The following is a 27,865-nucleotide window of genomic DNA, read 5'->3' on the forward strand; positions in this document are numbered from 1 at the left end:
TTCTAATGCAGGGGTCATGGGGTGCATCCTCATCATCCCCCTCAGGAGCTCAGTCCAACTCCATAACATGGTATTATTCCCCATAAACTTGGGGAGATTATTAAACATTGCCCCCAGAGAGATATACTGGACCTAGGGCTCACCCCGACTGCTTGGTCTGCCGCCTCTGTGCTGTTAAGATGCATCCTGCCGACTACACAGAGTGTAGAATTGCAGGAAACACGGGATGCAGTGAAGAGCAGGAGGCAGAGCAAGAGTGAAAAGGGTTTATTACAGGGGATACTCCACGCAGGGAGATAAAGGGTTATGAGGGAAGTATAACTGAATATGGTATCAGGATAAGAACAAATGTTCATGAAACAGGTAAACTTACCAGTCTTCCCAGTTTACGGGCTGTGGAAGCTTGAAATTCCATGGTGGTGTCGCAAGTGACATGTGAAGTCTCTGGCCTGATCCTGAAGGAAGTTGATGCACTGTCTCATGATGGAAGCGGTGTATCCTGGCTCTCCTAGGTGAGGTCGTGCATCAACGGGGCAACGTACGCGCTGAAAAGTAATCTGAGGTTCCGCTGGAGTGTGTCTCAGTTGAGTGGCGGAGGCACGGTTGAAACTACCCGGCTATGTATGATTCACCTGGTCAGACTTAGGCCACGTGCTTGCGGCAGTCAGTGCAACGGTACGGAACAGATGCTCAGTCACAGGGGTCAGCGGGCACACAGATATACGTTCCTCACAGTCAATGTGCGCACTGGCTGAGAAGCTGCAGGGCGGGCCTGTACTTTCCGTCGCTCCACGGAGAGTGAATCATCCTTCTCCTGCTGCGCACTCTGTCTTGCCGCCAAGTACCTTGCTTTCCCGCTCACCATCCCTTTTATCCCTGACACGCCCCCTGCAGTCGAATTCAAAGGTCTGTCCGGGTCAAATCTTTCCCTCCAGCAACAATGGTGACAGCCCCAATAGTTCTGGAACCAACACAAGCGAGGTATCACTGGCCCGGTCCATCTTCCTACAGAAACACTCACTATAATGAAGCAGATGGAAACATTTTGTATTCAGTTTGTCATCTGTTCCGGTGGTATCCATCTTTTTAGGCGTTCACAGATCTATGATAGTCTACACTTGTGTCTACACTCAGATGACGGGACACCACGAAACAGAGACCAGAGAGAGTACAAAGTAACTATTTGCCTCATAAGTGAGCGGTTCCAGCACCAATAACTATTCTATCACTTCCCCTCTAGGTTTGGTGACCCAATAAAGCTGTTCTTCATTTAAAGTGAAATATGGAAACCTGTTGTCTGCCCCAAGTTCTTGAGCAATCCCCTTTATCACAGTCACAAAGTCAAACACATTTTTCAAAGTAAGATCCTGCACTTGGGCAGTCCCACAATGCCCCCATAAACCCCCAGCTCTGGAATCTCGGCCTCACTGGTCACTGTCTCACCCTCATCCCCAGCAAGACCACACAGTGGGAACTCATCTGCCTCTGACTGCAATGAGGAATCTTCATGGGTGGACCGGCTCCTGTCTGCATTAATGGGCACCCTCGAATTTTCCCTCAAGTCCCAGAACAGGCTAAAGTCCAGCCCACTAATCACTGGGTTTAGAAAGTGTCACGGGAGACCTAGGCAGGAAAGAGCTAATAACCCGGGCCCCTGCGATTTCCCTCAGACTAGGGAAACCCTGACTGACCCTCTCTCAGAGTTTACACTAATGGTGTGCATGTCTGAGCCTCCACCCTCGCCCTATCTCCTGTTTCAACCCTAGGCTGAAACCACCACCCAGTGAAGAGTCCCCACTCCAATACCCACAGTTAGCAAAGACAAGGATAACGAAAAAATAAGCACCACGCCGCAGTCACTCAGGAATACACTATAAATGCAAAGGGCAAAACAAATACAAATATAGGAAGGAGCAAATAAGACAAAGGGAAATACACCACCAGCAACGATACTCCAACTACTAGCTCACCACTCCAGACCGAGATAACCACGCACAAGACAGAAGCTATAATCGGCGACGCCCAATGTTCAGGAGAACTATTTAAAGGTAGTGGGCATGGCCCAGCTTCCATTCCGAGCACCAGGTAAATTAACCCCGGACCATCTAGATAAAACCTAGCCGACGCCAATGAGCGCATAGTGGTCAAAAGCGGAATTACCGCTGTCTGTCGAAAGACCTGGTCTGAACAGCGTCCGACATGACAGTACCCCGACTTCTACGAGGGACCCCAGGGCCCTCACGGCTTATAAGACCCGGCTTGTCCGGATGGCGGTGGTGAAAAAACCTGACCAGCCGATCCGCATGAAAGTCCGAGGCTGGTACCCAGGACCTCTCCTCAGGCCCATAACCACGCCAGTGTACCAAGTACTGTAAAGTGCGGCGCACTACACGAGAGTCAACCACCTTGGAGACTTCAAATTCCAAATTACCATCCACCAAGACTGGAGGTGGCATAGGCTCCGCGTCCACGGAACCCACCACCTTCTTTAAAAGAGACCTGTGGAACACGTTGTGTATCTTATACACCGTAGGAAGCTCCAATCGGTACGCTACTGGGTTAATGACGGCGGTGACCCTAAATGGACCAATAAACCGTGGACCCAATTTAAGGGATGGCATCTTGAGTCTTATGTTTTTTGTGGATAACCACACCCAGTCATCCACACTCAGGTTCGGACCTGGCACACGCCTACTGTCAGCCACACGTTTTTACCTGGCACCCACACTCAGCAGGCGCTGTTTAACTCTCCTCCAGACTGATGATAATTGTGCTCCTAACTGGTCTTCCTCCGGAACGGCGGAAGAGCCCCCCTGACTCAAAGTACAAAATTGAGGATGAAGCCCGTAAACACAAAAAAACGGAGACTCCCCAGGTGACTCCTGGCGGTGATTATTGATGGCAAACTCAGCCAAAGGAAGAAACTTTGACCACTCCTCCTGGTTATCCGAAACAAAGCAGCGTAAGTACTGTTCCAAATTTTGGTTCATACGCTCGGTCTGACTATTTGACGGAGGATGAAACGCCGAAGAATGAGACAACTTGATCCCCAGCCGTGAGCAAAATGCTTTCCAAAATTTTGCCACAAACTGGGAACCCCTATCAGAAACGATGTCAGAGAGAACCCCATGAAGTCTGACCACTTCCTGCACAAATACCTGAGCCAGAGTCTTAGCGTTAGGCAACGAAGGCAAAGACACAAAGTGCGACATTTTTGAGAACCGATCAACAATCACCAAGATGACCCTGTTCCCAGCTGAGGAGGGCAAGTCAGTGATAAAATCCATGGAGATTTCCGTCCATGGCTTACTAGGTACCTCGAGAGGAAGTAGTGTGCCAACAGGACGGGAGCGGGGCGTCTTAGTCCTAGCGCACGTGGTGCAAGCCGACACGTATGAGACCACGTCCTGTCGGATCTTGGGCCTCCAAAACTGACGTGACACCAACTCCAAGGTACCCCTAACCCCTGGATGGCCAGCCAGGACAGCATCATGATGCTCCTCCAAAACCTTTAAGCGGCGATGAAGCGGTACAAACGTTTTGTTGATGGGAAGCTCAGATGGTACCTTCTCCTTGGGCCTCGGCAATCTCAGCCTCAACCTCGGTAGTGAGAGCCGAAACCACAACACCCTTTTGGAGGATGGGTACTGGATCTTCCCGAGGCTCTCCCCCTGGAAAACACCTGGAAAAGCATGCGCCTTAGTGTTTTTAGAACCAGGTCTGTAAGTGACAACAAAGTTGAACCGCGTGAAAAACAATGCCCAGCGAGCCTGCCTGGGGGACAGACGCTTGGCAGACTCCAAATAAAGCAAATTCTTATGGTTGGTAAGAACCGTAACCTGATGAACCGACCCCTCCAAGAAGTGTCGCCATTCCTCAAAGGCCAATTTGATTGCCAACAACTCTCTGTTGCCGATATCGTAGTTACGTTCGGCGGGAGACAGTTTCTTGGAAAAATAGGTGCACGGACGCAAACCGCTCAAGGATGAGCCTTGTGACAACACCGCCCCCACACCAACCTTAGACGCATCGACTTCTACAACAAAAGGTTTCGATACATCTGGCTGCACCAGGATGGGAGCCGAAACAAACCTGTTTTTAAGAGATTCAAATGCGCACACAGCAGCCTCGGGCCAAACGGAGAAATTGGTACCCTTTTTAGTCATGTCAGTTAGCAGTTTAGCAATGATAGAAAAATCCTTGATAAACTTCCTATAGTAGTTAGAAAACCCAAGGAACCGCTGAAGTGCTTTTAGGTTATCAGGCCGTTCCCAATGCAACACCGCTTGCACCTTAGCGGCGTCCATTTTAAAACCAGAAGCAGACACAATATAGCCCAAGAAAGGCAACTCCTGTACCGAAAATACACATTTCTCCAGTTTTGCATATAGCTTATTCTCTCTGAGAAGCTGTAACACCTGCCTGACATGATCTAAATGAGTATCACGGTCGCAAGAATACATGAGGATGTCAACTAGGTACACAATAACGAATTTCCCCAAAACATGCGAGAACACGTCATTTATGAAATGTTGAAACACTGCAGGTGCGTTTGTCAACCCAAATGGCATCACCAAATTTTCAAAATGACCCTCAGGGGTATTAAAAGCCGTCTTCCACTCATCACCTTGATGGACTCTTATGAGGTTGTACGCCCCACTGAGGTCAAGCTTGGTAAACCACTTAGCACCTGCCACCTGGTTGAACAAATCCAGTATCAATGGCATAGGGTATGGATCACGAACCGCAATCTGGTTTAACTCCCTGAAATCCAGACACGGCCGTAGTCCACCATCTTTCTTCTTAACGAAGAAGAACCCTGTTGCCACTGGTGAGGACGAAGGCCTGATGTGCCCTTTGCTGAAACTTTCAGCAATGTAATCCTTTAGCGCTTGTCTCTCCGGACCGGAGATGTTAGGCATTCTTGCTTTAGGCAACTTGGCCCCTGGTTTAAACCTGATAGAACAGTCATAGGAGCGATGTGGTGGCAACTCTGAACAACCCTTCTCAGAGAACACATCCACAAAATCCAGAAGTGACTCAGGAACGCTTGGAGTCACAGCAGAAACACATGTGGCCAAGCAATTCTCCTGACACTGACAGAAATCAGTCCACTGAATTATGTCCTGAGTTTTCCAGTCAATAACTGGGTTGTGTGTAGACAACCATGGAAAACCCAGAACCAATTGTGCCGGAAGACTCTTGAGCACCTTACATGTAACCTGCTCGAAATGAAGAACCCCAATGTGGAGTTTAACCTCAGCCACAAACTCAGTAATCTCCCCCTGTGGGAGAGGAGCAGAATTGATGGTGACCATGCGGATAGGATGAGGCAGTTTTTCAATCCTAAAACCAGCAGTGCGCGCAAACTCCTCATCAATGAGATTTGTGGCAGAACCACTATCCACAAAAACAGTGATTGGCAGCTCTCTGCCAGCGACAACAACTTTGGCAGGGAGCATGCACTGAGAAACCATCATGGAGGATATACATAAGCTCAGATTGGACTCCTCCACACCCTCTGAGCTTAGAAGTTTTCCGCCGTTGCGTTTTTCTTTAACAGCAGAGGACAGATATTAATAAAATGACCAGTTTTACCGCCGAAAAAACAGGCTCCCTGCTTCCTGAGTACAGGGGCTCGATTCTTAACATGTGATACCCCTGTGATTTGCATAGGTTCCGTGGGCTCACCTGCAGCAACCTCACGTGAACCTAAACCTTCACCCACAGGCGGCGTCTCATGATCCCCCTGACGCAAACGGCGATCAATGCGGACCACAAGACTCATAGCGGAATCTAGTGAAGCAGGAGTCTCGTACATCAGGAGGGCTTTTTTAACCCTATTAGAAACTCCATGAATAAAGTGACTCCGCAGCGCAGGCTCATTCCACTGTGTGTCAACTGCCCAGCGGCGAAATTCAGAACAGTAATCCTCTGCAACACGCTCCCCCTGGCAAATAGTGCATATCTTAGATTCTTCTAGAGCCATTCTGTCCGGATCGTCGTAAATGTGTCCTAGAGCAGAAAAAAAACTCTCCACCGAGTTAAATGTAGCAGAATCAGACGGCAAAGAAAACGCCCATGCTTGGGGATCCCCGCTTAATAATGACAACACCAGACCCGCACGCTGAGCCTCATTACCGGAGGAGATCGGGCGCATACGGAAATACAGTTTGCAAGCTTCACGAAAAGAAACAAATTTACTGCGTTCCCCAGCAGATTTTTCAGGCAAAGAAAACTTAGGCTCAGCAACTTTACCTGTAACTCCGGCTTGCACATTAGACACTGCTAGTCCCTGTTGCTGCACTGCCCCCCATAACTCAGTGACCTGTAGGGACAGCGCCTCCAACTGGCGGGTTATGGAAATCATGGGATCCATGGAAATAATGTTGGCTGATTATAATGTCACGGGAGACCTAGGCAGGAAAGAGCTAATAACCCGGGCCCCTGCGATTTCCCTCACACTAGGGAAACCCTGACTGACCCTCTCTGAGTTTACACTAATGGTGTGCATGTCTGAGCCTTCACCCTCGCCCTATCTCCTGTTTCAACCCTAGGCTGAAACCACCACCCAGTGAAGAGTCGACACTAGTGTTGAGCGATACCGTCCGATACTTTAAAGTATCGGTATCGGAAAGTATCGGCCGATACCGGCAAAGTATCGGATCTGATCCGATACCGATACCCGATACCAATACAAGTCAATGGGACTCAAGTATCGGAAGGTATCCCTGATGGTTCCCAGGGTCTGAAGGAGAGGAAACTCTCCTTCAGGCCCTGGGATCCATATTAATGTGTAAAATAAAGAATTAAAATAAAAAATATTGATATACTCACCTCTCCGGAGGCCCCTGGACATCACCGCTGGTAACCGGCAGCCTTCTTTGCTTAAAATGAGCGCGTTCAGCACCTTCCATGACGTCACGGCTTCTGATTGGTCGCGTGCCGCTCATGTGACCGCCACACGACCAATCACAAGCCGTGACGTCATCCCTCAGGTCCTAAATTCCTAGAAGGGAAGTATCGGATCTCGGTATCGGAATTCCGATACAGCAAATATCGGCCGATACCCGATACTTGCGGTATCGGAATGCTCAACACTAGTCCACACTCCAATACCCACAGTTAGCACAGACAAGGATAACGGAAAAGTAAGCACCATGCCGCAGTCACTCAGGAATACACTATAAATGCAAAGGGCAAAACAAATACAAATATAGGAAGGAGCAAATGAGACAAAGGGAAATACACCACCAGCAACGATACTCCAACTACTAGCTCACCACTCCAGACCGAGATAACCACGCACAAGACAGAAGCTATAATCGGCGACGCCCAATGTTCAGGAGAACTATTTAAAGGCAGTGGGCATGGCCCAGCTTCCAATCCGAGCACCAGGTAAATTAACCCCGGACCATCTAGATAAAACCTAGCCGACGCCAATGAGCGCATAGAGGTCAAAAGCGGAATTACCGCTGTTTGTCGAACGACCTGGTCTGAACAGCGTCCGACATTACAGAAAGTCTTTGACTACCCCAACCTCATGAGACTCAGTACCACATTCATTTTTATCTTTAGTCTGGTGTCAATGTGGATACTGCAGACGCCCGTGTGTTTTCCTGAAATAAACTGGTGGGGAAGTGTGGCCGTTATCAGGATCATCAAATTTCCGGAGTCCAAAAGTCCTGACACCAGCACCTCATTTATTGTCACGGGACATGTTTGCAGCTCCTAACTGAGCTGATAGTCCACACTGCAGGCAGGATAGGTATAGTATGAGCAGTGCCTCCCTAGCCTGCAGTCCATCTCTTCGGAGGACAAGGGACAACTATATGTCCCGGACCGCGACATCTTCAGCAGAGCAAGTCTTTTCCCATAGCCTTTGACAACCCCTCAGTGACCCCTTGGGATCTAGGACTCCCCACAGTGGTAACTCTACTACCCATCTTTTGAGGCTCAGGCTCTCTCTGGGTACCCCAGTATGGGGATGCACCACCCCCTGGCATTCTTAGTGATCTCTCGACCACCTGGTATCGTTCCTCTAGCCCATCAGTTCGTGTGCATTCCAGGGATCTCCCTAGGCAACCCAGGTCTGCATCGGCCTAGGAAGGGAGTGAATGAACCTGTCGATGACAACCCGCTCAACCATCTGGGCTGTAGTGGAGGGTACCAGCTGCAACCATTTTTGCTCAAGATGCAGCAAATCAAACATTTGGGATCTAGGCAGTTTGTCCCCTTAATATGCCCAGTGGTAAACCTTTTGTGCTCTGACTGACAGTCACTCCCGCAAGTGCCAAAATTTCAGCTTTTAATTTGGCATACACTTGCGCTTGCTGTAACGCCTTTTGCCAGTTAGATTGGGGGCCAGCACCTCTGCACACTGCTCTGGAGGTATCTTCTCACGCTCTGCTACCCACTCAATTACATCGTCTTACCGCCTTCCAGACGTAGGTGTCATCACCACCAGGACTTGGGGGAGGGGCTGCTGGCCTTCAGTGAACCATCTCTGTAAGCAAGTCAATGTGCTGCTGTTGCATCTGCTGTATGAGTAGCTTACTGTTTTCTTGTTGTGCCATCTGTTGCTGCTGCACTTGTACCAGAAGTTTGAGCAGGTCCTCCATTTTGCCTGATGTCATACACTGGCTTGTGTCCTCCTTCACCCAGGACATGCAATACCTCTTTTAGTCGTCATACTTGTTCACTGGGAATGCTGCCCAGACTTCTAACACCACCTGTCGTAGATTGGCTCACTCGGCTGGACACAGTGGTAGAAACGGAACACTGTCTCTTTAACCCCTTTACCCCCAAGGGTTGTTTGCACGTTAATGACTGGGCCAATTTTTACAATTCTGACCACTGTCCCTTTATGAGGTTATAACTCTGGAACGCTTCAACGGATACCGGTGATTCTGACAAAGTTTTCTCGGGACATATTGTACTTCATTACAGTGTTAACATTTGTTTGATATTACCTGCGTTTATATGTGAAAAAAACTAAAATTTGGCGAAAATTTAGAAAATTTCGCAATTTTCCAACTTTGAATTTTTCTACAATTAAATCACAGAGATATGTCACACAAAATACTTAATAAGTAACATTTACCAGATGTCTACTTTACATCAGCACAATTTTGGAACCCAAATTTTTTTTTTGTTAGGGAGTTATAAGGGTTAAAAGTTGACCAGCAATTTCTCATTTTTACAGCACCATTTTTTTTAGGGACCACATCTCATTTGAAGTCATTTTGAGGGGTCTATATGATGGAAAATACCAAAGTGTGACACCATTCTAAAAACTGCACCCCTCAAGCTGCTCAAAAGCACATTCACGAAGTTTATTAACCCTTCAGGTGTTTCACAGGAAATTTTGGAATGTTTAAATAAAAATGAACATTTACCTTTTTTACACAAAAAATTTACTTCAGCTCCAATTTGTTCTATTTTACAAAGGGTTACAGGAGAAAATGGACCCCAAAAGTTGTTGTACAATTTGTCCTGAGTACGCTGATAGCCCATATGTGGGGGTAAACCACTGTTTGGGCGCATGGCAGAGCTCGGAAGGGAAGGAGCGCCATTTGACTTTTCAATGCAAAATTGACTGGAATTGAGATGGAACGCCATGTTGCGTTTGGAGAGCCCCTGATGTGCCTAAACATTGAAACCCCCCACAAGTGACACCATTTTGGAAAGTAGACCCCCTAAGGAACTCATCTAGATGTGTTGTGAGAGCTTTGAACCCCCAAGTGTTTCACTTCAGTTTATAACGCACAGCCGTGAAAATAAAAGTTCATTTTTTTTTCCCACAAAAATGATTTTTTAGCCCCCAGTTTTGTATTTTCCCAAGAGTAACAGGAGAAATTGGACCCCAAAAGTTGTTGTCTAATTTGTCCTGAGTACGCTGATACCCCATATATGGGGGGGAACCACCGTTTGGGCGCATGGGAGAGCTCGGAAGGGAAGGAGCGCCATTTGGAATGCAGACTTAGATGGATTGGTCTGCAGGCGTCACGTTGCATTTGCAGAGCCCCTGATGTAACTAAACAGTAGAAACCCCCCATAAGTGACCCCATACTGGAAACTAGACCCCCCAAGGAACTTATCTAGATGTGTTGTGAGAACTTTGAACCCCCAAGTGTTTCACTACAGTTTATAACGCAGAGCCGTGAAAATAAAAAATATTTTTTTTACACACAAATTATTTTTTAGCCCCCAGTTTTTTATTTTCCCAAGGATAACAGGAGGAATTGGACCCCATAAGTTGTTGTCCAATGTGTCCTCAGTACACTGATATCCCATATGTTGGGGTAAACCCCTGTTTTTGCGCACGGGAGAGCTCTGAAGGGAAGGAGCACTGTTTTACTTTTTCAACGCAGAATTGGCTGGAACTGAGATCGGACGCAATGTCGCATTTGGAGAGCCCCTGATGTGCCTAAACAGTGGAAACCCCCCCCAAATATAACTGAAACCCTAATTCAAACACACCCCTAACCCTAATCTCAACTGTAACCCTAACCACACCCCTAACCCTAATCCCAACCCTATTCCCAACTGTAAATGTAATCCAAACCCTAACTTTAGGCCCAACCCTAACTTTAGCCCCAACCCTAACCCTAACTGTAGCCCTAACCCTAGCCCCCAACCCTAGCCCTAACCCTAGCCCTAACCCTAACCCTAGCCCTAACCCTAGCCCTAACCCTAATAGGAAAATGGAAATAAATAAATTTTTTAAATTTTTCGTAGCTAAAGGGGTGATGAAGGGGGGGTTTGATTTACTATTTATAGCGGGTTTTCTAGCGGATTTTTATGATTAGCAGTCGTCACACACTAAAAGACGCTTTTTATTGCAAAAAATGTTTTTTGCGTTACCACATTTTGAGTGCTATAATTTTTCCATATTTTGGTCCACAGAGTCATGTGAGGTCTTGTTTTTTGCGGGACTAGTTGACGTTTTTATTGGTAACACTTTCGGGCATGTTACATTTTTTGATCACTTTTTATTCCGATTTTTGTGAGGCAGAATGACCAAAAACCAGCTATTCATGAATTTCTTTTTGTGGGGGGGGGGCGCTTATACCGTTCCGCGTTTGGTAAAATGGATAAAGCAGTTTTATTCTTAGGGTCAGTACGATTACAGCGATACCTCATTTATATCATTTTTTTATGTTTTGGCGCTTTTATACGATAAAAACTATTTTATAGAAAAATAATTATATTTGCATCGCTTTATTCTGAGGACTATAACTTTTTAAATTTTTTGCTTATGATGCTGTATGGTGGCTTGTTTTTTGCGGGACAAGATGACACTTTCAGCGGTACCATGGTTATTTATTTCCATCTTTTTGATCGCATGTTATTCCACTTTTTGTTCGGCGGCATGATAATAAAGTGTTGTTTCTTGCCTCGTTTTTTTGTTTGTTTTTTTACGGTGATCACTGAAGGGGTTAACTAGTGGGACAGTTTTATATGTCGGGTCATTACAGACGCGGCGATACTAAATATGTGTACTTTTATTGTTTTTTTATTTAGCTAAAGGAATGTATTTATTGGAACAATATTTTTTTTTTATTATTATTTATTTAGGAATTTTTATTTTTTTTTTACATTTTTACTATGCCCCAGGGGGGGACATCACAGTAAAGTGACAGATCACCGATCTGACACTTTTCTGTGCACTGTGTCAGATCGGCGATCACACTGCACAGCAGGGAGGCTTCCCGGCACCTGCTCTGAGCAGGCGCTGTGAAGCCACCTCCCTGCAGGACCCGGATGCAGCCCTGCGGCCATTTTGGATCCGGGGACTGCAGGGAGGAGACGCTCGGTACAAGGTGAGCACATCGCCTTGTACAGATCGTCTCAGGGAAGCATGCAGGGAGCCCCCTCCCTGCGCGATGCTTCCCTATACCGCCAGCACACTGCGATCATGTTTGATCGCAGTAAGCCAGGGGTTAATGTGCTGGGGGCGGTCCGTGACCGCTCCTGGCACATAGTGCCGGATGTCAGCTGCGATAGCTGACACCCGGCCGCGATCGGCCGCGCTCCCCCCCGTGAGCGCGGCCGATCACGCTGGACGTACTATTCCGTCCTTGGGAATTAGGGCCCACCCCACATGGATGGAATAGTACGTCCGATGACAGAAAGGGGTTAAGAACGTCATGGGTTTATTAAGAGCATCATAAACCAAGCTGGAAAAAAGAAAACACGGCCCTCTGGGCAAAAACAGCAAAACAAAACACAGTCCTTCTCCTAGTGGTGATCAGCCTGCTCAGGGTTAGAAATGTCCATGGTTCAGGTCCATTATCACAGGCACAAACACTTCCCTGGGGTGTTCCTCTGCAGACACTGACCCCTGCTGCCTTTTGAGGCCGGCTAATTAAGCCCCAGACCACACCCTCGGGTGGAGATCCTCCCACCCACTTTATGCATGTTCACATAAAACTCAGCCCATTATGTAAATTAGCTTAATCCCTCACCGCACTTAGTGTGCTGGAGAAAAATCTCTGGGTTTTATATCACTGATCCCATTAAGGGAAATTAAACTTATCTCCCCTCAAGCACGTTACCAGTGACTTTGTGACAATCTCCATACTGGCCCTCCACCATGCTAAACTTCTCTCCATACTGTGCTTCACATTGTTCTTATACACGGTATGATTGTTACCGCAGTCATCCATGTAGTGTGATATTCACAACATCCCCCCAATATACACTGATGTCCACCACAACCCCATAATATTCAGCATTTTCCCCACATCCTCTATACAGTATGATTCTCCTCCACATCCCCCTTTCCAATGATGCCCCCCCACATATTTTATATAGTATGATGACCCCACAGCCCAGGTATACCGTCCCCCACAGCTCACAGTATAATCATCCCCACAGTCTCTGATATAATATGTCCCCCACAGCCCCTCTTGTGATATCTCACACAGCCAGCCACTCATATGTCCCTGAAGCCAGCCCACCGTATGTTCCCCCACATCCAGCCCCTCATGTCCCCCACACCCAGCCCCTCATATGACCTCCATAGCCAGCCCCACGCATGTTCCTAATTCATTGGCAAAATATAAAAAACTTATACTCACCTAATCCCAGCTCCCTGTACATCGTGGCTGCTGTCTCCTCTTAATTCCTTACAGCAGTGGACGCTGGATGGGACAATGATGTCACCGTATTGCTCCATTCAACGTCCCCTGCATGCGTTTTCTCTAACAGGGAGCATGCCGGATGTGACTTGTGTTCTGCTGGAAATATTAGCAGGGCAGAGAGCTGATTACAGCTCCACTGCTCCTTTCCTTGGTGACGTAGATCTGATCTCATTTATATAGGAGTCTGATAGATGTGAATACAATTAAGTGCAGGGAAAGAGTGCAGGCCGGGAAACGGGCAGACAGATGGGTAAGCTGTGTCGGTGACTGACACTGCTCCCATGTGTGCCTGTACCCCGGCCGTCACTGTGCTAAATGTCTGCGGCTGGAGGAAGATGCTTTGCGGCTGCAGATATTCAGCCATGGCACTTTTTTTTCCACAAATGCACCCCCCTTGGGAAGGCAGGAGGCAGTGCCCTAGGCAGGTACCTACCCCTTGTCCCGGCTCTGTCTCTGACTCTGGACAGTCAGAAGTCATGGTCACAAGATAGTTAACAGTAGCGGCACTGGCAAGAGCTGAAGACGGGAGCTGGTGAGTAAAATACTAGGGGCATGGAGCTTATAATAGTGACACCACTCCTGCACTGAAAAAAAATGCTGGAGTGGTGCTTTAATTAACCTGAAAGGTAAATGGAAAAAATGTTTTGGTTGTCAAAAAGCTACACCAAAATACAGTAAGGACTGATCAAAATGTCACATCTATCCCAAAATGGCACGAAAATAAACATTCTTTCCCCTCCAAAACATAAGCCACATAAGTGACACAATTACAAAAAAATTCTCGAGAGGACCTCTATGCTTTCATATGAAAGGTCACCGTACACATAAGACTAAAGTCAGCTGAACCCGCAGATATTGACAGGATTATCCAATAGCAGGGCCGACGTCAGCACCCGGTGCACCCGGGCAAGTGCTGTGGCCCTGAGCAGGCAGGACCCCCCGCCTGCTCCGGGCCAAAGCACTTGCAATACTTACCTCTCCCAGTTCCAGCGCTGCAGCGTCTTCCATCCTCTGACTGTGAAGTTCAGGTCAGAGGGCGCGATGACGTCACCAGTGCGCGCCCTCTGCCTGAGCAGTGGCAGCACAGAGAGCAGGAAGACGCAGACGCTGAGGAGTCCAGAGCAGAGCAGCGTCAAGCAACGAGAGGTGAGTATTTCATTTTTTTTTTTTATGTTTGGAGCAATATATGGGGACCATCAGAAGGGGCCCATATATGGAGCATTATATGAGGCTAATTCTATATGGAGTATCTTATGGGGCCAATAGTATATGGAGCATCTTATGAAGCCAATTCTATAGGGAGCATTATATGGGGCCAATTTAATATGGAGCATCTTATGTGGCCAATTCAATATGGAGCAGTATATGGGGCCAATTACATATGGAGCAGTATATGAGGCCAATAATATATGAAGCATCTTATGGGACTAATTATATATGGAGCATTTTATATGGTCAATTATATATGGAGCATTATATGGTGCCCATTATACATGGAGCATCTTATGGGGCCAATTATTTTTGGAGCATTATATGGGACCCATTCTGTAAGGAGTATTATATGGGGCCCATTCTGTATGGAGCAATATATGGAACTCAGTATACTGTATGGGGCCGATCATATACTGTATGGAGCATTATACAGTGGCATGTAAAAGTTTGGGCACCCCTGGTCAAAATTACTGTTATTGTGAACAGTTAAGCATGTTGAAGATTAAATCATCTCTAAAAGGCCTAAAGTTTAAGATGACACATTTTCTTTGTATTTTTGTAAAAAAATATATTTATATTTTTCATCTTTACATTTAAAAAATTACAAAAAGGAAAATGGGCGCATGCAAAAGTTTAGGCATCCTGCATGGTTAGTACCTAGTAGCCCCCCTTTTAAAACTATTATAGCTGGCGAACACTTTTTGTAGCTATACAAGGGTCTTTCAATTCTTGTTTGAGGGATTTTTTTCCATTCTTCCTTGAAAAATTCTTGCAGTTCTGTGTGATTCCTGGGTCGTCTTGCATGCACTGCTATTTTGAGGTCTAGCGACAGATTTTCAGTGATGTTCAGATCAGGGGACTGTGAGGGCCATTGTAAAACCTTCATCTTGCGCCTTTTGAAGTAGTCTATTGTGGATTTTGATATGTGTTTAGGATCATCATCCATTTGTAGAAGCCATGCTCTTTTCAAATTCAGCTTTTTTACATATTTGCATCAAGAATTTGTTGAAATTTCATTGAATCCATTCTTCCCTCTACCTGTGAAATATTCCCCATCCCGTTGGCTTCAAGACAACTCCAAAACATGATTGATCCACTCCCATGCTTAATGGTTGGCGAGATGTTCTTTATCTGAAATACTGTGTCCTTTTTTCTCCACACATACCTTTGATCATTGTGGCCAAAGAGTTCTATTTTAACTTCATTGGTCCACAGGACATGTTTCCACAATAAATGTTTAGATGATTTTTTTGCATACTTTTGACTCTAAATTTTACGGTGAGAATGCAGGAGAGGTTTTCTTCTGATGACTCTCATGAAGGTTGTATTTGTGCAGGTGTATCTGAACAGTAGAACAATGTGCCAGAACTCCAGAGCCTGCTAAAACATTCTGAAGGTCTCTTGCAGTCAAGCAGTGGTAATGATTTTCCTTTCTAGCAATACTACGAGCAGGTCTCGCTGAAATTTTGCTTCATCTTCCAGACCTTATCTTGACCTCCCCTGTTCCTGTAAACTGACATTTCTTAATTACATTTTGAGCTTAGGAAAGGGCAACTTGAAAACGCTGTGCTATCTGCTTACAGCCTTCTCCTGCTTTCCTGGCCTCCACCATTTTCATTTTCAGACTGCTAGGCAGATGCTCAGAAGAACCCATGGCTGCTGTTTTTTTTGGCACAAGGTTAGAGAAGGCTGAGTTTTTATAAAGCTGGGAAATTTGTTTTACCTGGCCTTTCCTAATGGTGATAGTGAATGTTACAGAACCCCCCCAGCACCCAGAATATGTTGTGCAGTCATATGTATGTATAATAGGTTCCATGTGAGATTCATGTCCCTAATGCATCAGCCCACAGGCTGCACCCCTGGGCAGAGGGGACAAGATATTCTCCTTCTGACCTCCCCCACCTTTGTAATTCCCACAGTAAATATCGGCAGGCTCCGGCCACCTGCGGCTATTGTAATGTATGTCTGGCCTGCCACTTTTGAATTGGCCTTCCCTCTGTATCTGTTGTGATATATATTCTGTGTCCTGTGAGTAAAGAGTGGTCACACTGGGAATACGTGGAGAAGCAGTGATATTTTATATGCGCCCATGTAATCAAGGAATTCTAGCCAGCGTCCTTCATTCAGAATCCAGCCAAAGCAGAGTGGACTTCCTAAAACACGGGGTGGTACTGAAGAGGTACTCCAGCACAGCAGACCCCGTTACACTGGTGGCAGCAGTGGGATGTGATACCCATCCACAGGAGGAAAGGAATTAATGGAAAACAACTACCAGAAGTTAAAGAGGCCTACATTAAAAGACCTGGTGGAAGCTCGAGGGTTAATCGCCAGCAACAAAACAAAAGCGGATTTGATAGCAGCCATCATGGAACACGACAGTGCAGCGCCCCCCAATGTGAACGTGGAGGAGACTGAATTCCAGAGGGAGGTAAAGAACAGACTGGCGTTCTATGGCCCAAACCCTGCAGTAGAGCTCATACGAGAGGTGATGGCTGATGTGCGTACGGATCTGAAGGAAAAGATGGCAGAGCAGACCAGGATAGAGCTAGTCAAGATGGAGATGGCAGAGCGGACCAAAATAGAGCTGGCCAAGGTGGAGATGGCAGAGCGGAGAGAGAAGAGTCAGCGAGCAGGGGGAACTCTGGCCTCCGCCCAGGTACCTTCAACAGTAAGCCTCAAAAAGATCCAGTAAAATGCCTTTCGACAGTTGGGGGAGGCAGAGGAAGACATTGATGGCTTTCTGCAGGACTTTGAGCGGCAGTGTGCCCTTCATCAAGTGAAGCCGGAGGAACGAGTTCAGATTCTGGCCAGCAAGCTGACCGGCCGGGCAGCGGACGCCTATCGCACGGTACCTGATGAGGACTGTATGGACTATGAGCGGATCAAAGAAGTGATCTTGGCCCGGTATGCGCTGACACCAGAGGCATACCGCCAAAAGTTCCGCAGACTTATAAAACGGGTAACCGATACCCACGCTGAATGGGCCTGTAAATTACGGCGGTCACTGCTACAATGGGTACAAGGGAGCCAAGCAACCACTAAGGAGGACGTCCTCCAGCTCTTCTTGTTAGAGCGATTCTTTAATGGACTAACCCCCGAGACACAGGAATGGCTTCGGGACAGACGACCAACGACTCTTGAGGAGGCCGCTTGTCTGGCCGATGAACACCATGATGCCAGGAGGTCTCAGTCTGCCGAATCAAAGATGGTCACTAGGGGTCCTCCCATGGGTCTGGAAGCCCCCAAATAACAGAAGATTGTCGGGGGACCAGCTCAAAACCCGACCTACCACAGTCCCCCTGGGGCACGATGCCACACCTGCCATCAGCTGGGCCACCTGCAAAGACAATGTCCCAACCGGACTCGGCTTACCCAGTGGCCAAAGGCGGGAACAGCTACCTTCAGCCGGGCCACTGTACACTGCTACCAAGGCGAAGCTGATCCGGCATTGGGGGCTATGACTAACACTATGGGGGATGTGACAAGAGATACGAGAGATGTTGCGCTTAGCGGTCATTGAAGAATCAGATAGTCCCTGGGCATCCCCCGTAGTGTTAGTGCCCAAGAAGGATGGGACTACACTGTTTTGTGTAGACTATCGCAGGCTCAATGAGCAAACGGTGACTGATGTGTATCCCATGCCGCGCGTGGATAAGCTGTTAGACCGGCTGGCGGGGGCAAAGTATTTGACCACCATCGATCTATGCAAAGGCTACTGGCCGATTCCCCTTAGTCCTGCGCTATTCCCAAGTCTGCATTTGTCACCTCATTTGGCTTATTCCAGTTTCGAGTTATGCCATTCGGGATGAAGAATGCCCCAGCGACCTTCCAGAGGCTGGCTGACTGGCTTCCGGATGGTCTCCAGGACTATGCATGTACCTACCTGGATGACATCGCCATCTACAGCGCGACATGGGAAGTGCATCTAAATCACATAGAGACTGTATTAGACAGGATCCACAAGGCCGGAATCACCCTGAACCCAAACAAGTGTTACGTGGGCAAAGCGGAGGTTCAGTATTTAGGACATTGGGTGGGAAGTGGGAAACAGCGACCAGAACCAGCCAAGATTGAGGCCATAGCCAAATGGCCCACCCCACGCACGAAAAACCAGGTCATGGCGTTTCTAGGGACAGCAGGGTATTACAGGAAATTCGTCCCCAATTACAGCAGCGTAGCCAAGCCCCTCAATGATCTGACCTGTAAGAACCAACCCCGCGAGGTAACCTGGACCCCAGAGTGTGAGGAAGCCTTCCGCCAGCTAAAGGACGCCCTCACCAATACCCCTGTATTGGCCGCACCCGATCCAACTAAACGTTTCCTTGTTCACATGGACGCTTCTATGTTTGGATTGGGGGCAGTACTGAGCCAAGTCGGGCCGGACGGCCAAGTACACCCGGTAGCTTACCTAAGTCAGAAACTACTGCCCCGTGAAGTAAGCTATGCGGCCATCGAAAAGGAGTGCCTGGCAGTAGTATGGGCACTCAAAAAGTTACAACCAAATTTGTATGGACGACAGTTTTCCCTCCTAATGGACCATAATCCCCTAGTGTGGCTTAATCGGGTCTCCAGAGACAACGCCAGATTACTGCGGTGGAGTTTAGCCCTACAACCTCTGGACTTCACCATCCACTACAGACCCGGCAAACAAAACGGTAACACCGATGGACTAAGTCGACAAACGGAACTTGTACCAACCCCATAAACTTCGGTCATCCCCAAACCGATCCGTTAAGGATCAGACTGTGTATGCCGATCGCGTCGCTGAAAGGGGGAGCCATGTTACAGAACCCCCCAGCACCCAGAATATGTTGTGCAGTCATATGTATGTATAATAGGTTCCATGTGAGATTCATGTCCATAATGCATCAGCCCACAGGCTGCACCCCTGGGCAGAGGGGACAAAATATTCTCCTTCTGACCTCCCCCACCTTTGTAATTCCCACAGTAAATATCAGCAGGCTCCGGCCACCTGCGGCTATTGTAATGTATGTGTGGCCTGCCACTTTTGAATTGGCCTGCCCTCTGTATCTGTTGTGATATATATTCTGTGTCCTGTGAGTAAAGAGTGGTCACACTGGAAATACGTGGAGAAGCAGTGATATTTTATATGCGCCCATGTAATCAAGGAATTCCAGCCAGCGTCCTTCATTCAGAATCCAGCCAAAGCAGAGTGGACCTCCTAAAACACGGGGTGGTACTGAAGAGGTACTCCAGCACAGCAGACCCCGTTACAGTGAACAAGCCATAACTCTAACGGGCTAAGTGAGGTCTGAAACATTGGTCAAAGTTACCTCTGAGCATACACATCTCCAAGGGTGCCCAAACATTTGCATAAGCCCAATTTCCTTTTGGTAATTTTTAAAATGTAAAAAATGAGAAAATATGTATATTTTTTTCCTAAAATACAATTGAAATGTGTCCTCTTTATCTTTAGGCCTTTTGGAGATGATGTCATCTTCAACTTGCTTAACTGTTCACAATAACAGTCATTTTGACCAGGGGTGCCCAAACTTTTACATGCCGCTGTATGAGGCCCATTATATATGGATCAACATATGGGGCCCATCATATACTGTATGGAGAATAATATGTGGCTCACTATACTGTATGGAGCATTATATGGGGTCAATTCCGTATGGAAAAATATATGCGGCTCCTTCTGTAGGAGTACTGTGGTGCCCATTATACTGTATGGAGCATTATATGAGGCTCATTATTCTGTATGGAGCATAATATTGGGCTCATTATTCTGTTTGGAGCAATATATGGGGCTCATTATTCTGTGTAGAGGACTATGTGGTGCCAATTATACTGTATGGAGCACTATATGGGGCCATTATACTGTATGGGGCAATATATGGGGCTCATTATTCTGTTTGGAGCAATATATGGGGCTCAATATTCTGTATAGAGGACTATACTGTCTGGTTTCTGAGCTAATGTAGAATGCACAATAGATATCACTCATGTAATGTAAGAAGTAAGTGAAATCTTTTGCATTGTACTATACCTATATTTCTCTGCCGTATCCGTACATTATGAATTGTGGTATGTGTTAAAGGGGCCCACCGGGACTCTTTCGCCCAGGGCCCATGAAAACCTGGAGCTGGCCCTGTTCAATAGTCTATAATGTATAGGGGGTAAATCCGTTCATTGTTCAGTAAAGTACGATTATGGTGATACCAAACTTTTTTTTATATTTTAGTAGTTAAAAAAAAAATCTGAACTTTAAAAAACTGAACTGTAAAAAAAAAAATAAACTGTCCCTGTTGCCATTTTTTTAGATCCATAAAAGTTTCCTTAAACATTAGATCGGCCAACAGTCAAATGTGAATTGGAGAATCCCAGAGAAGGATCAGGTAAGTCAGAGTTCAAACTGCTGATCCTGTATTTCTCTGGGCAATAAGCTGCTGCCAGAAAAGTCTGGAGGGAAAAGAAGGGTCTGGCAGCGGCGGTCTCATAGAGAACTTAGTCGCAGAGCTGTAGGAGACATCAGCGCAACATAGGGTCTTATACAAGGAGTATGGCAGGCGATAAAATCAAATTTACACTCACCTTTTATGTGTATCGATAAAACACGTAATTAAGCACATCAGCTGAAGCAGATCTATGGGTAAGTAAATGACCAAACGATATCTAGGAAGGAAGGAGAGGTTTTTGGATGATTTCAGCGCTTGCTATTCAATGACGAGACATACAGGGGTTGGACAAAATAATAGAAACACCTGGAAACATCAACAAAAGTTAGTTTAATATGGTGTAGGTCCACCTTTTGCGGCAATTACAGCCTCAGTTCTCCGAGGTATGGATTCATACAAGGTGTGAATTGTTTTCAAAGGAATTTTAGCCCATTCTGCAGTTAAAATACCCTCCAGTTCTTTGAGCGACGATGGCGGCAGAAATCGACCATAAATGCTCAATACTGTTGAGGTCTGGGGATTGTGGGGGCCAGATGAGATGCTCAACTTCATTAGAATGTTCCTCATGCCATGCTTTAATGATTCTAGCTGTATGAATTGGTGCATTATCATCCTGAAAGATGGCGTTCCCCTCCGGGAACAGTGCTTGAACCATTGGATGCACTTGGTCGCCCAGAATGCCTAAGTAATCTCGGCTGTTAATTCTTCCATGAAGGGATATCATTGGCCCGGCGGATCTCTACGAAATAGCACCCCAGATCATCACAAAACCTCCGCCATGTTTTACGGTTGGGAGAAGGCAGTCTGGATGGAATGCTTCTTTCGGCTGTCTTCAAACGTACACTCGGCCGGAGGTCGGAAATAGGGTAACCGATGATTCATCTGAGAATATCACATGTTTCCACTGCTCGAGGGAGGTTTCTACACCACTCTAAACGCTTGGAAACATTTGTCATTGAGAGCAGCGGTTTTCTAATTGCAGCTCTTCCGTGGAATCCAGATTTGTGCAGCTTCTGAAGAAGTTTTTGTGGAAACTGGGTTCTGTAGGTGTTCATTGAGCTCAGCAGTGATTTTCAGAGCCGTGGTCTTGTGATCATCTCTCACAATTCGCTTTAGAGTCCGACGGTCTCTCTCAGTCAACTTTGAATTTCGGCCGGACCTGTGCTTTGCTGCGGACGTTTTTCTGTTATGGTTCTCAATGGCAAGAGAACATAGCCCAGCAAACATAAGAACTAGCTCTTGGAAGGATGGAAACTAAACTGACCATGAACTAAACCTGCCGCACAACTAACAGTAGCCGGGTAGCGTTGCCTACGTTTTATCCCTAGACGCCCAGCGCCGGCCGGAGGACTAACTAATCCTGGCAGAGGAAAATATAGTCCTGGCTCACCTCTAGAGAAATTTCCCCGAAAGGCAGACAGAGGCCCCCACATATATTGGCGGTGATTTTAGATGAAATTGACAAACGTAGTATGAAAATAGGTTTAGCAAAATTGAGGTCCGCTTACTAGATAGCAGGAAGACAGAAAGGGCACTTTCATGGTCAGCTGAAAACCCTATCAAAACACCATCCTGAAATTACTTTAAGACTCTAGTATTAACTCTACTCTAGTATTAACTCTACTCTACTCTAGTATTAACTCATAACATCAGAGTGGCAATTTCAGATCACAAGAGCTTTCCAGACACAGAAACGAAACTACAGCTGTGAACTGGAACAAAATGCAAAAACAAACAAGGACTAAAGTCCAACTTAGCTGGGAGTTGTCTAGCAGCAGGAACATGCACAGAAAGGCTTCTGATTACAATGTTGACCGGCATGGAAGTGACAGAGGAGCAAGGCTAAATAGCGACTCCCACATCCTGATGGAAACAGGTGAACAGAGGGGATGATGCACACCAGTTCAATTCCACCAGTGGCCACCGGGGGAGCCCAAAATCCAATTTCACAACATTTTTCCTTCTCTTTCAAACGCAGTCATTACTTTGGAGACAGTACCGCTTGACACGCCAAGCATTCAGGCACTTTGCTACACTAGCGCCTGCCATACGAGTACCAACAATTTGGCCTCCTTGAAAATCCGAGAGGTCTGCCATTGGTATCAGGTTCTCATCAATGTTCTTACAATTATGCAAAACAAACAGTCAAATTACATACACATATCACATAACACAAATAATCAACTACAAAACATTACCATATGTCATGGTTTGCATGTTTATCACATGTTCGAAGATTATGATGCCAAACCGTTAGGTGTTTCCATTATTTTGTCCATGTATATCCCAGATTGTCAAATGGATAGTGGTTTATTCTACGCATTTCAAAGTAGAAAACATTTCTTCATCAGGAAAGACCACAAGTAACTGAGCCGGGTTCACAGAACGATTTGCACTTTAAGGACAGGTGCTGATATTATGGACCGTGCCTGCCTCTTGTTCCGGGTTCTCATGGTGCATCTCATATCGCAGCCAGTACACTGCTAGGCATAATCCCTAGAACAATATTTTGTAGGGCACCTGATGAGTCAGTGGCATACTGAGTTTGCAGGCTCTGGCTTGTACAAAAGGCCGTCGTAGAACCACAATTCCCAGCACAGCTGCCGTTACATGCAGACTTAAGGCCCCGTCTCACTTAGCGACGCTAAAGCAATCCCGACAACGATACGACCTTCAGGGATCATTGCTGCGTCGCTATGTGGTCGCTGGTGAGATGTCAAACAGTGAGATCTTCCAACGATCGCTGCTGCGATCTCACTGTTTGACATCTCACCAGCGACCTGTAGCGACCTGTACAACGATGTCACATGGGAGCTATTATGACGATTCAGTGTCTGAGTCGTCAACGAGGTCGTTGGTAAGGTGTCAAACACAGCGATGTGTGCTACCCAGCGGGACCTCAACGATCAAAAAAAGGTCCAGGCCATTCTGACACGACCAGCGATCTCACAGCAGGGGCCTGGTCGCTGGTACGTGTCACACATAGCGAGATCGCTACTGAGGTCGCTGTTGCGTCACAAAACTTGTGACTCAGCAGCGATCTCACTAGCGATCTCGCTTAGTGAGACGGGGGCTTTACACTTATGGCCTTTATAGACTGAGCAGCTATCATACAGCTACATAGGACACTGGTAGTAAGGGATCTGTCACTGCAGAGTGTAAGGACTTGCTGAAAAACCAGGAGGTGTATAGTTTTTATGTGCAGCCATCACCTGGATAGAGGGAACCAGTTTGTAGTGTTCAACATGAAGCTTGAGGGATTAAAAAGTTTTCATCTCCTTTCACTAATACGTCACGGGATTTGCATTGAATTTGGAAGCATTATGTGGCTGGGAGGGTCCCCACAGTTCAGTAAACTTCAAACACCATAAAGAGAAAGAAAAATGGTGTAGAAATCATTTTGTTAGGACACGTCTGGAGAATTCACATCTGTAGCTCTGAGTTACATAGCTATACAGTATGTAACAAATGGAAAAGGAGGCACAGATGTAGAAGTTCACATTTGTATTTATTGAAGTTAGATGTGGAACCACTAGAGCACGGTCCGGGGGGCTCCGAAGGGGGCGTTACTGCGTGAGCCCCAAACACCCGTAGTAAGTCCCCTCAAACAGGGACAAAGTGGAATGTCTGGAGGACACGGGTGCTACCTCCAGTTAGACCCCATACTCGTGGCGGCTATCCCAGCGGAACAGACGGGCCAGCAGGGTTAACGGATGCTGCAGAGCTGGCCGGAAGATACCGGGTGCTTGAATAGTAGCTGGTACCGGGAGTGCTGGCGAAGTCCGGAGGAGTGGCTGGCAGACTGGCGGGACTAGACGGATCCAGCGTAGACAGTTCGGATGCAGTCCTGATAAACCGGGTAACAAGTTGAAAAGACTCTGTGGAGACAGATAGTGTAAGCGGAGTACTTGGCAAATATTTCAGAAACAGAAATGCAGGAAACAGGAACCCGGAAGTTAGCAATACTTGTTGCTCCGGCGCCCTCCCTAAGGTGGAGGAGCTAGAAATAGTAACCAGCCACACGCTTATTGGTTAGAGGCAACTTTTGGAAAATGCACACTGTCTCTTTAAGAGACCGGGAGCGAGAGCTCGTGCGACCTAAGAACCCTGCCTGGGAACCTGCTGGCCGCACGCCAGGAAGCAGGAGAGGAGCCGGCACAGAGTGGGAGTCCCGATGGGGACTCCTAGGAGGTACAGAAAACGGACCGGGTGTAACACAGTAGTATTATAAATAGACCTAAAATCAACAATTGTGTACAGAGGCAAAAAAAAAATCTTTTTTTTTTCCAGGCCAGACTTCTAGTGGGCAAATTTTCACAATCTTCTGCACCCTTCATTCTCTCAATGGGCGGTTCTTCTTTTCCATAATACAACACCAATTTTGACACTCTAATCAGGCCATCTTTACTGCTTTACACAAGTCCTCCACCCCAATTTTTTTTAATGCAGGATGAACTGATCCTGTTGACTACGCCAGTTTAGGTTTAAAGGACCATTTGCAGTGAGGTCTGCTTAGCAGTCCCAAAACAATCTTACGGTATTCCTGAGTGTGTATGCGCGATCTCGGGGTCTGCTGCTTACCACTATTCAGGCCACAAGTGGTTTGATGGTACCGGGACCTTAAGAATATGCGACAAATCAATGAGACTGAGATCCGGTTTAAAAAATTATTTACGGGAATTCTTCAAACAGGTTTTCAACATTTGATAGCAGGCATAATACTTTATGTATATTTCTTCTGCTTCGTGCAGAGGCTATTTAATTGAGAGCGTTAAACACGACATTTTGATAGTATAGGTAGAATTCAACAGTAACAGAGTACTTCAAGCTTTCTAGCTCTCTTTCCTTTATCAACCACTGCAATGGGTACTTCGTGTCCCTTCCTGGTTCAATTAGGACTTCTCTCCAAAGCTTTAGAGCCAGTTCACAGGATACCTTTAGGAAGCCCACTCCTACCGGTAGCTGCCTACAGGAATTCTGCCTCCTTCAACCCTGTTTATTGCTACGGCTGTACTCACTGATAGTGAAAGGAAGGTTACGGACACTTCTCCAATATCTGCAAGAAATCAGTTGCTGTAGAATATTTTGGTCTGTGACTTGCTATCCTTAGATCTTTTGCCACTGAACGCAATTTCTCACTTGTGGCCTATAATCTAGACAACACAATACAACACTTCCTCCTTTAGTAGCTTCTATCCAACTCCTAACACACAAGAACTAGTTTCCTAGGTGCCCATGTAACTCCTCCCAAACTGGGCTAGTGCTATCCGTTAACCCTGTCACCTCTAACCAGGAAACTCCAGCTCACATAAAAGAAGACACCTAAAACAGCCAGTCAATACAATAGTATGTGAGACATCTTCAGAGAGAGTGTTTATAGAACTTCTCCACCTTTAGGCTAAGTGCACACTTTGCAGAATTGCCGCGGAAATTTCCGCGGCAATTCTGCAACTCCTGCGGCGGGTATATCGCATGCGGAATTGGCATGCATATTCCTGCTAAACACTAGCGTTTTGCAAGCATAATTAGCTTGCAGAATGCTAGCGTTTTCCAAGCGATCTGTAGCATCGCTTGGAAAACTGATTGACAGGAGGTTGGTCACACTTGTCAAACATAGTGTTTGACAAGTGTGACCAACTTTTTACTATTGATGCTGCCTATGCAGCATCAATAGTAAAAAGATATAATGTTAAAAATAATAAAAAAATTTAAAAAATGGTTATTCTCACCTTCTGAAGGCCCTCGATCTCCTCAGCGATGCACGCGGCGGCTTCCATTCCTATAGATGTTTTGTGTGCAGGACCTGCGATGACGTCACGTGACTGTGACGTCATCGCAGGTCCTTCACACAAAGCATCCATGGGAATGGAAGCGGCCGCGTGCACCGCTGAGAGGCGGGAGGACTCCGAGGGCCATCAGAAGGTGAGTGAGTATATAACTATTTTTTATTTAAATTCTTTTTTTTCTAACAATTATCAATGCATTGCGATGACGTCGCGGTCACGTGACCGTGACATCATCGCAGATCCTGCACACAAAGCATCTATAGGAACGGAAGCCGCCGTGTGCATCGCTGAGAAGATCGGGGGCCTTCGGAAGGTGAGAATAACCATTTATTTTTTTTATTATTTTTAACATTATATCTTTTTACTATTAATGCTGCATAGGCAGCATCAATAGTAAAAAGTTGGTCACACTTGTCAAACACTGTTTGACAAGTGTGACCAACCTGTCAATCAGTTTTCCAAGTGATGCTACAGATCGCTTGGAAAACGCTAGCATTCTGCAAGCTAATTATGCTTGCAAAACGCTAGTGTTTAGCAGGAATATGCATGCCAATTCCACATGCGATATACCCGCGGCAGGAGTTGCAGAATTGCCGCGGAAATTTCCGCAACAATTCTGCGACGTTTACACTTAGCCTTACAAGTTTATACAGCTTGGGTTTCACATCGTATCTCTCTAATAAAATCCTTTTTCATCAGTTGCGGTTCATTCATACGTTGTACCCACTTTGCATTTTTTGAGGGAGTTGCCATGACTGCGGAAGAGCAGCAATGTTTTTGACTCAACTGCAGCTGAAAAAGCTGCTGAGCCATAACTTGTGAATGCAGGTTAACGTCACGCAACTTCTTTGCTATTTCTTCTCTTGCGGGCAGTTACTATCTGCTCCAGTAGTTTCTCTCTTGCCACAGGGTCACCCACTACATGTGGTTCTGACAACTACACTGTGCAGAATTATTAGGCAAGTTGTATTTTGATCACATGATACTTTTTATACAGGCAGCACGGTGGCGCAGTGGATAATACAGCAGCCTTGCAGCACTGGAGTCCTGGGTCCAAACCCCACCAAGGACAACATCTGCAAAGAGTTTGTATATTCTCTCCGTGTTTGCGTGGGTTTCCTCCGGGCACTCTGGTTTCCTCCCACATTCCAAAGACATACTGATAGGGAATAGATTGTGAGCCCCATTGGGGACAGCGATGATAATGTGTGTAAAGCGCTGCGGAATATGTTAGTGCTATATAAAAATAAAGATTATTATTATTATTTTATACATGTTGTCCTACTCCAAGCTGTTC

This window comes from Ranitomeya variabilis, chromosome 2, assembly GCF_051348905.1.
Source record: "Ranitomeya variabilis isolate aRanVar5 chromosome 2, aRanVar5.hap1, whole genome shotgun sequence".
Classification (NCBI taxonomy): domain Eukaryota; kingdom Metazoa; phylum Chordata; class Amphibia; order Anura; family Dendrobatidae; genus Ranitomeya; species Ranitomeya variabilis.